Source organism: Sceloporus occidentalis, unplaced genomic scaffold (assembly GCF_023333645.1).
Source record: "Sceloporus occidentalis isolate IW3139 unplaced genomic scaffold, rSceOcc1.0.p SCAF_1, whole genome shotgun sequence".
NCBI classification, from domain to species: domain Eukaryota; kingdom Metazoa; phylum Chordata; class Lepidosauria; order Squamata; family Phrynosomatidae; genus Sceloporus; species Sceloporus occidentalis.
Window position 1 is genome coordinate 185631651 of NW_028316981.1, and position 7892 is coordinate 185639542.

At 41.5% G+C, this 7892-nt stretch overlaps 1 long non-coding RNA gene across 2 annotated transcripts; it reads left to right on the plus strand.

The window, feature by feature from the left end:
- Positions 1-3586: 3586 nt before the first annotated feature.
- Positions 3587-7247, plus strand: LOC149323041 (uncharacterized). 2 transcript variants are annotated; one of them, XR_016280044.1, is made up of 4 exons: positions 3587-3959; positions 5001-5157; positions 5287-5478; positions 6915-7247. It is a non-coding gene; the product is annotated as an uncharacterized LOC149323041 (long non-coding RNA). The 2 variants fall into 2 exon arrangements; XR_016280043.1 differs by lacking the exon at positions 3587-3959 and having other exon boundaries at positions 4235-5157.
- The last annotated feature ends 645 nt before the right edge of the window (positions 7248-7892 follow it).

Consider the following 7892-nt stretch of genomic DNA (forward strand, 5'->3'; position numbering starts at 1 on the left):
CAGATCAGATTGTGGCATGAAATAAAGCTGGAGTTGCAAAGAACCCTTCTGTTTGCTATCATCTTTTATTTGTGGGGAAGATATTTGCCCAGCCACCAATAAACTTTAATTCTAGAAATTACAGATGATTTCAATGGGTAGCCATTCCTTCTCTACCAGTGAATATGAAAAAAAAGAAAAATGAAAAACAAGAAAGTTTTTTATGTGAGTGTATCACTCTACATTTGTCTTCTCTCTATGGCTACTGGGGGTCTGCTAGATGTTGTTGGACTGCATCTCCCAGCAGCCCTTGCCAATATAGCTAATAATGAAGGGTGATGGAAGTGACAGTCCACCAAAATCTGCCCACACCTGCCCTAGGCAAGCATATTTTTCAATCCATAGTTTAGAAATGTTACTTTTTGGGACTCCCATTTCCAGAATTCAACATTCAGCCGGCTGGGGAGAACGTCTAATCCCCAAAATACTCAAACTCTGGAAATCATTGGCTGAAAGTACCTGGCAGGCAAGAGCAGATCATTTTTCACAAAACACTTTCACCAAATAACTCAGGCCCTGTATAGACAGGCCAAAATAAAGCTGCTTTGGGTCGCTTTGGAGGTATGCTATTTAAATTATCCTTAGGACTGGAACGTGGCTTTGGCGCGGCTTCTGGACTCTTAGGAGGCATACATCATTTAAACAGCATACCTACAAAGTGACCCGAAGCAGCTTTACTTTGGCCTGTCTATACCAGGCCAAAGATACATTTTGCATTAAGTCTCAAGTTCTAGAGGGGCTAGAGATTTGTTACTTCCAAAACAAAGAAAAGCTTGGAATCCACACCTGCTAACAATGTAAACAGTAACTGGATGGCATAGCTAGAATTTCCATAAAACCCAAGAAGTAGGTGAAGGCTTTAGGCCGCGGTCTGCAGAGTCTTGTGACTATGTTAGAAGATAGTTGGCATATCACCCCAGAACCTAGAAATGTTTTGGGTTTTTTAGGCTATGGCTCCCCAAAAGGTGAGTTTTTTTAGTTTTAAAAGTAACTTTTCCAGGATCTGGATAACCTATCTGCTTTGTCCTCTGAAAGGAAACACCCCTGGCTTCTCATTTTCCTTTCCTCCCATGGAGCGTCTAAGTTTTCAATGAATGCCAGCGTATAATAGGATAATAATAGATAATAGCTACCCTGGAGTCCTGGTAATTGATACCCTCTGAAGAGCATCCCATGAACTCATATGGTGCCAGTCTGTTCACTAGGCTGGAGCACACACCATCTACAAACTGTTTTGTGGAGCTGTTGCCTCTAAGGATAAAACATTGCAGACAGGAGGGCAAGCAGTAAAGGAAGGAAAAAGCCCAGGGACTCAAAAGCCTCTCATATGGAACAATAAACCACCCCTAGTTCCTGACATTCATTCCCTTATTTCAGACCTGGTAGCATTCTGCTTTGCTTTTCATGTTCATCCTCAAAAGTCTGCAAGTCCCCATGCACCAGGGTGAGAAATTGTGTGGCCCTCCAGATGTTGCTGACTGCAATTCACAGCATTCTTCACCATTGGATGTGCTAGCTAGGGCTGATGGGTGTTACAGTCCAACAATATCTGGAGGACTCCATAAGTCCCACCCCAGCTGAACACAGTATTTTGAACAAAAATCCATCAGTGTTTCCTTTATTGGCCAACCGAAATGCACAATATACTTGGCCAATAAAGGTATCACTGATGGATTTTTGTTTGTATTTGTTAAATGGCCAACACAGCTACCCCTGTATGTTTACAGTATTTTGAAATACATCCAATTAAACTAAGAGGATCTTGTTGTTGTTGTGTACTTTGTGTACCTTATGGGATTGGGAGTAAGTGACTTGTGCAAGGTCACCCATCGGGTTCCCTTGACCAAGCATGGAATCGAGCCCTGATCTCTAGAGTCATAGTTGAATGCGCAAACCACTATGCCATGCTGGCTCTCTTCTGAACAAATGATCTTACTTCTGAATAAATAAATAAATGATCTTACTTCATTCCAGCACTGGAGTAGAAATCCTTTTGCACCTGCGAAGGTATGCAAGATCCAGCAATGTTGACCCTCACTTAAAAATTTCACATCACAGGAATACAATTTGAAAGAACAGGTCTATCAATAAATGCCAAAGATTTTTCTAATACAAAGTTAATCATTATAACATCCAATCATTTCTACATCCTGTATCACAAAGATGCAAGATCTGCAACATTTGGTTGAAGCAGTTTCTTTCTAAAAAGGAGTCATGGTGTCCAATACAACAGTAACAGCAGTTGTTACTCAGTCAATTGTAATTTTAGATCTAAAGAAACTTTAGGGACTGAAGTGAGGGCAGTCTTCCGTTGGTGAATTTGCCTTCTGCAGACATGACACTGAGTCAGAATAGACAATGGGAGGCCTTGCAGATGTTGTTGGAATGCAAATCCCAGCAGCCCATCCACCACAGCTAGTAGTGATGAATTCTGGGAGTCACAGTCCAGCAGACATTGGAAAGGCTGCATAATATCCCTGCCTGCCTGTATTGCAACTTTGCATGATAAGCCACAGAAGACTTTAGTCTTCTTTGCTTCCGTACATTTCCTGTCTCCTCCTCTCACAGGGTTGCAAAAGAGCTCAGATGTAATTTCCATTTTAGGTTAATCATTTATTTATTTATTTATTTATCTATTTATTTATTTATATGCTGCCTGTCTCCCTGTAAAGATCCAAGGATGCTCACGGACGAAAACATTTAAAATCTTAGTTAAATTTAAAACAAAATCATCTACACACCATATAAAATCACATAAAAATACAGTAGACCCTTGTTATACGCTGGGGTTTGGTTCCAGGATCCACCTGTGGATAACAAAATCCGTGGGTGCTGAAGTCCCATTAAATATAATGACATAGCAAAATGGTGTCCTTTATAAAAAATGGAAAATCAAGGTTTGATATTGAAAATTATACTTTTTTTGGACATTTTCAAACCATGGATGCTTGAGTCTGTATATAAAAAAATCATGTTTAAGAAAAGCCAACTGTATACAAAAGTTAAAAGCATAGCATGCCTTGTGACCCAGACTAGAGCACAGCTTTGGCGTAGCTTCTGGCCTCTTAAGATGTGCGTGTCATTTAAACAGCATACCTCCAAAGTGACCCGAAGCATTTTTATTTTGGCCTGTCTGTTCGGGCCCTATGATTTCCTTAAAACAATCCAGCTTCAAACCAGTGGTCGTGCAACCAGCTTGTTTTAACAAAGCTTAAGTTAGCATTACTGTGTGATATGGAATTCAGATGACATGATCAATCAGACTAGGGCAAAGCTGGCTTGGAACTCCCAGCACCCCTTTCCACTAGCTGTGGCTGATGGGAGTTACTGTGTGACTACATCAGGAGGCCTGCACTCTGTCCACTTCATTGCTAGACTATGGTTAACCTAAAGAGGACGCTTTCAGTCTCTTCTTTGCATCTGCACCATCCACCAGAAGATGGATGCAAACCTGAGGTGTATTTGCCTTAATGTTTTAGTATAACTTATCACTGAATGTAGCCAACATCTCATTTGGGATGTTCCCATTAGGTGAAACCCCGCGTTCTGAATCGAATTCAAGGAGTGCCGTTCCTATTAGGATTCGATTTATACCTAGAACGGTTCTAGAGCAACCCGCATTCGTCCCCATTAGAAATCGAATCGTAGAGCGGGATAAAATTTTAAATCGATTCTTCCTCATTTAACGCGTGTTAAAAAAACACTAGGGTCCAACCTACAGTTTTCCATTGATTCGAGTTAGGAACCGGAGTATTTAAATAGGAACGACAGCCGTGGATTCGTGTTAGATGGATGGGAGGAGCGGACCGCGATGGGGGCTGTCCCTGGGGGAGTTGCCCTTTCTGTCCCCATCCGTCGTGACCGCCGCCATCTTTCCTTTGTCCGTTGCTCAAGCCTTGATCTTGTTGCAGAAAAGAAAGGTAAGGACTCGTTTTAATTTTTTTAATATTTTATTTTTGCCAGAGGCGCTCGTTCCCTGAATCGTTCAAGCGCCTGGATCCCCTGTTAACTAAGCGCCTGCTGCATCTGTCAAACGGAGCTCAGCTGGCCCTTCTCTGACAGGCGCTTGCCGGCTTTTTTTCCCCCCCTATGCTGTGTGATGCTAATATTACATTTATTTGTTTCTGAAGTCATAAATTTCCGCTGTGCTACCTAGTAATAGTAACCATCAATCATGATACTTTTTTTGGATGATGTTTTATTTTAGTGTTACTGAGGACGGTAGAGGGTGGAAAGTTAAGCTGTAGGTGGAGGGTTTTCATATTATTTGCTTGGCCAGTTCAATTCTATTTGTAACTGAGGCCTGAAGAAGGTTTGGTTTGGGGGGGTTAAGAAATTTTGTTTTGCTGGTATTACAAGACAAGCCTTTAGGGGGAGTAGCAAGCAGTAGCGGTGGGCAGCGGGGGATGGGTATCTGTTTCCAGCATCCTTGGTCCATGCCTGGCTGGCATAACAAATGACGGGAAAGGGCTACTTCTCGTTGCCATGGGGACACATTGCTGCAGTGCTTCAAAGGTGAGAAATTAGCACCTTTACTGCCTTGCTCCCTCCCCCATTTCCGCCTACAACTTCCAGAGCCATTTTTGAAATCACTTTTGAGGTGAGGTGAAGACAACTTGTGCTTGTTCCAGCCTCATTTTGGCTACCCTGAAACTAATTTAGCTATGGAAGAAAGAACACAAGTTGGAGGAAGGGGCGCTAGCTGGAAAGTAGAAGAGACTAGATGTTTGATTGCTATTTGGGGAGAAGAGACAGTGCAGATGCAACTTAGCAAAAACCACAGGAACATCTGTGTGTATGAAAAAATTGCGTCTCAACTACGTAAACATGGATTTAATCGTTCTGCTTCGGAATGCAGAACGAAGGCGAAATCGCTGAAACGCGGTTTTAAGAAATCTCTTCAGATGTCAAAAACCAGTGGGATGGGAGCTATTGATTTTCCATTTTTCCATGAACTACAGGACGTCTTTGCTGGAGACGCTAGCATTGAAGCGAAAAGAGCAGCAGGGGGAAATGCTTTAAGGTTTGAGAAAAAAACCAACCCTACAGAAATGCCACCCAACACGCAACCTCTTAGCTCAACACCTGATGTGTCATCTGAGGATCTATTTACTCAAGGTAAGATTATTGCAAAAAATTAAAACATCCTATGTATTGGCGAGTACAAATTTCAAGATGTTTGCAATAATATATGTTGCAAAGCCGTTTCAGAAATTACTGTACCACCAACCCTTTTTAATTCTGCAGATGCTGTTCAAGAACACTTTGTTTTGAACTTGACTTCAGTACAGGAAGAAAGAGATGAAGACATGACTGTAATTGACTCTGAGCAAGATGATACGGTGCCAATGGGAGAGTGCGTCCCTGAACAGGCAATTTCTGGTGATGTGGAGCCAGATGAACCAGAATTTCCGAATCTACAGCCTGTTCAACCAAGCGGTTAGTCCATTTCATACCCTTCCAAACCCCTTACATTCCACATTTAATTTTGTCTCATTAGCCCAGCAGCATTGTATGGCCACATTCTTCCCCACCCCCCAACAACACTGAATAACATTCTACAGAAAGGTCATTACAATGGCCTTCCTTTTTATTTCTCCCATTCCTCTCCTGCAATGTGGAGGGGGGAGATATGTGGTCAGAGAGGAACATGGCTTTGCAGCCAGCAGTGGCTGAGGCTGAGAGTATGTGACTGGACAGAGGTGTCGCTGGTGAAGGCCTTTCTGTTCATTGTTCCCCTTTCCTCTCCAGCAATGGGAAGGGGGGGAGATATGTGGACAGAGGAAAATGTCATTTTCCTTTGTTTAATAGCCAGCCAGGCTGGGATTGGAACTAGAGGAACATGATTCCTTAAAGAGGGAGGGAGATGTGGGCTGGCATTTCAAATGCAGATGTACCTCTCCTCTACCTCCTATGCAAGGGACATTATTGATATGCACAAACCCCCACCACTTCCCAGGCCTGAACTACATGGCTGAATTCTGCAGCCAGCAGTGGCTGAGGCTGAGAGTATGTGACTGGACAGAGGTGTCGCTGGTGAAGGCCTTTCTGTTCATTGTTCCCCTTTCCTCTCCAGCAATGGGAAGGGGGGGAGATATGTGGACAGAGGAAAATGTCATTTTCCTTTGTTTAATAGCCAGCCAGGCTGGGATTGGAACTAGAGGAACATGATTCCTTAAAGGGGGAGGGAGATGTGGGCTGGCATTTCAAATGCAGATGTACCTCTCCTCTACCTCCTATGCAAGGGACATTATTGATATGCACAAACCCCCACCACTTCCCAGGCCTGAACTACATGGCTGAATTCTGCAGCCAGCAGTGGCTGAGGCTGAGAGTATGTGACTGGACAGAGGTGTCGCTGGTGAAGGCCTTTCTGTTCATTGTTCCCCTTTCCTCTCCAGCAATGGGAAGGGGGGGAGATATGTGGACAGAGGAAAATGTCATTTTCCTTTGTTTAATAGCCAGCCAGGCTGGGATTGGAACTAGAGGAACATGATTCCTTAAAGGGGGAGGGAGATGTGGGCTGGCATTTCAAATGCAGATGTACCTCTCCTCTACCTCCTATGCAAGGGACATTATTGATATGCACAAACCCCCACCACTTCCCAGGCCTGAACTACATGGCTGAATTCTGCAGCCAGCATAATTATTTCTGCTCTTCCTCTCTGACTTGGGGTGGGGGATTTTTAACAAAAAAATAAATGTTAGCTTCTATAAATCATATTCATAAATGAATTAACAAATTCTTATCTGAATGTAATTTTGTAATATTCAACAATGTTATATATGTAATGATATTTTAAATAATTTTTAAATTTAAGAATTTTTAAAAATGCAAGAAACTTACAAATATTTTTCATATTTTATACTTTCAGAAACTTACTCTGCAAGACAAATTGCATCACTCACCCCCTCGGAGAGGCTTGCTTTAATTAGGAAAAAATCTGGAAAAGCAAATTATGAATTGTTGGGTCGTGAATTGATGGTAACCTCAAGGAAAAATGTGGAGACTCTAGTGGAAAACAGTAATGATCATTTTAAGGAAGAAATGCAATGGAAAAAGTTGTATCTAGAAGAAACAAGGTCTAATTTCAAGGAGTTAATAGGTGTTTTAAAAGAGTTTACAAATACATACAAGGAGGAGTGTGCAATGAGACAGTCAAAACCAGTCAGGGTTGTTAGGCGTGTGAAGAGAAAGGTTGCTGATAATGTACACTGTGAAGAACAATGTCTTCCAACAAATGAATTAGATGCATGCGCAAAAGAAAACAAAACCTCACAGTGTTCAGAAGAGCAACCAGTCAACCCCGGTCCAAGTGTTGCCTTGGATATTTCTAGAAAGTTCCGGGCCCCAAGAGTAATAAAGAAGCCTGTACCTTTTTCTCCATGATTAAAGAAATAACAGTACGATTAGTTACTGCATGTCAGAAATTTTAGGATTTTAGCTGTAATAAATGGTAATGCATAGATAGTTGAATTGGTTTTGTGCTATGTGTTTGCTCTATTCTTTTCTGCTGCAGGATTTTGATGTATTATGTTTGTTTTAGTGAAGACTTTAGTTTAAGCAAATTAATTTGGATGTAGAGAACACTGTTGTACTATTTGTAATGCACTAGAAATAAATCACAATGTGGGTAAAAATTTGACAGGAAAATATTATTAACTTTATTACAAAACTGCATCACTAACAGTTTTTAAAAAGGAAAAATTATATACATTTGTATTGGTAACATGGTTGTATCAACACTTCATTGTATAGAAAAGTGCATATGTTGACTTCAAATTCTTGTCATGATTTACCCTGTCAAACCTCTGATATAGTGTTAAGAAGACATATAGAGGTATGTGACATG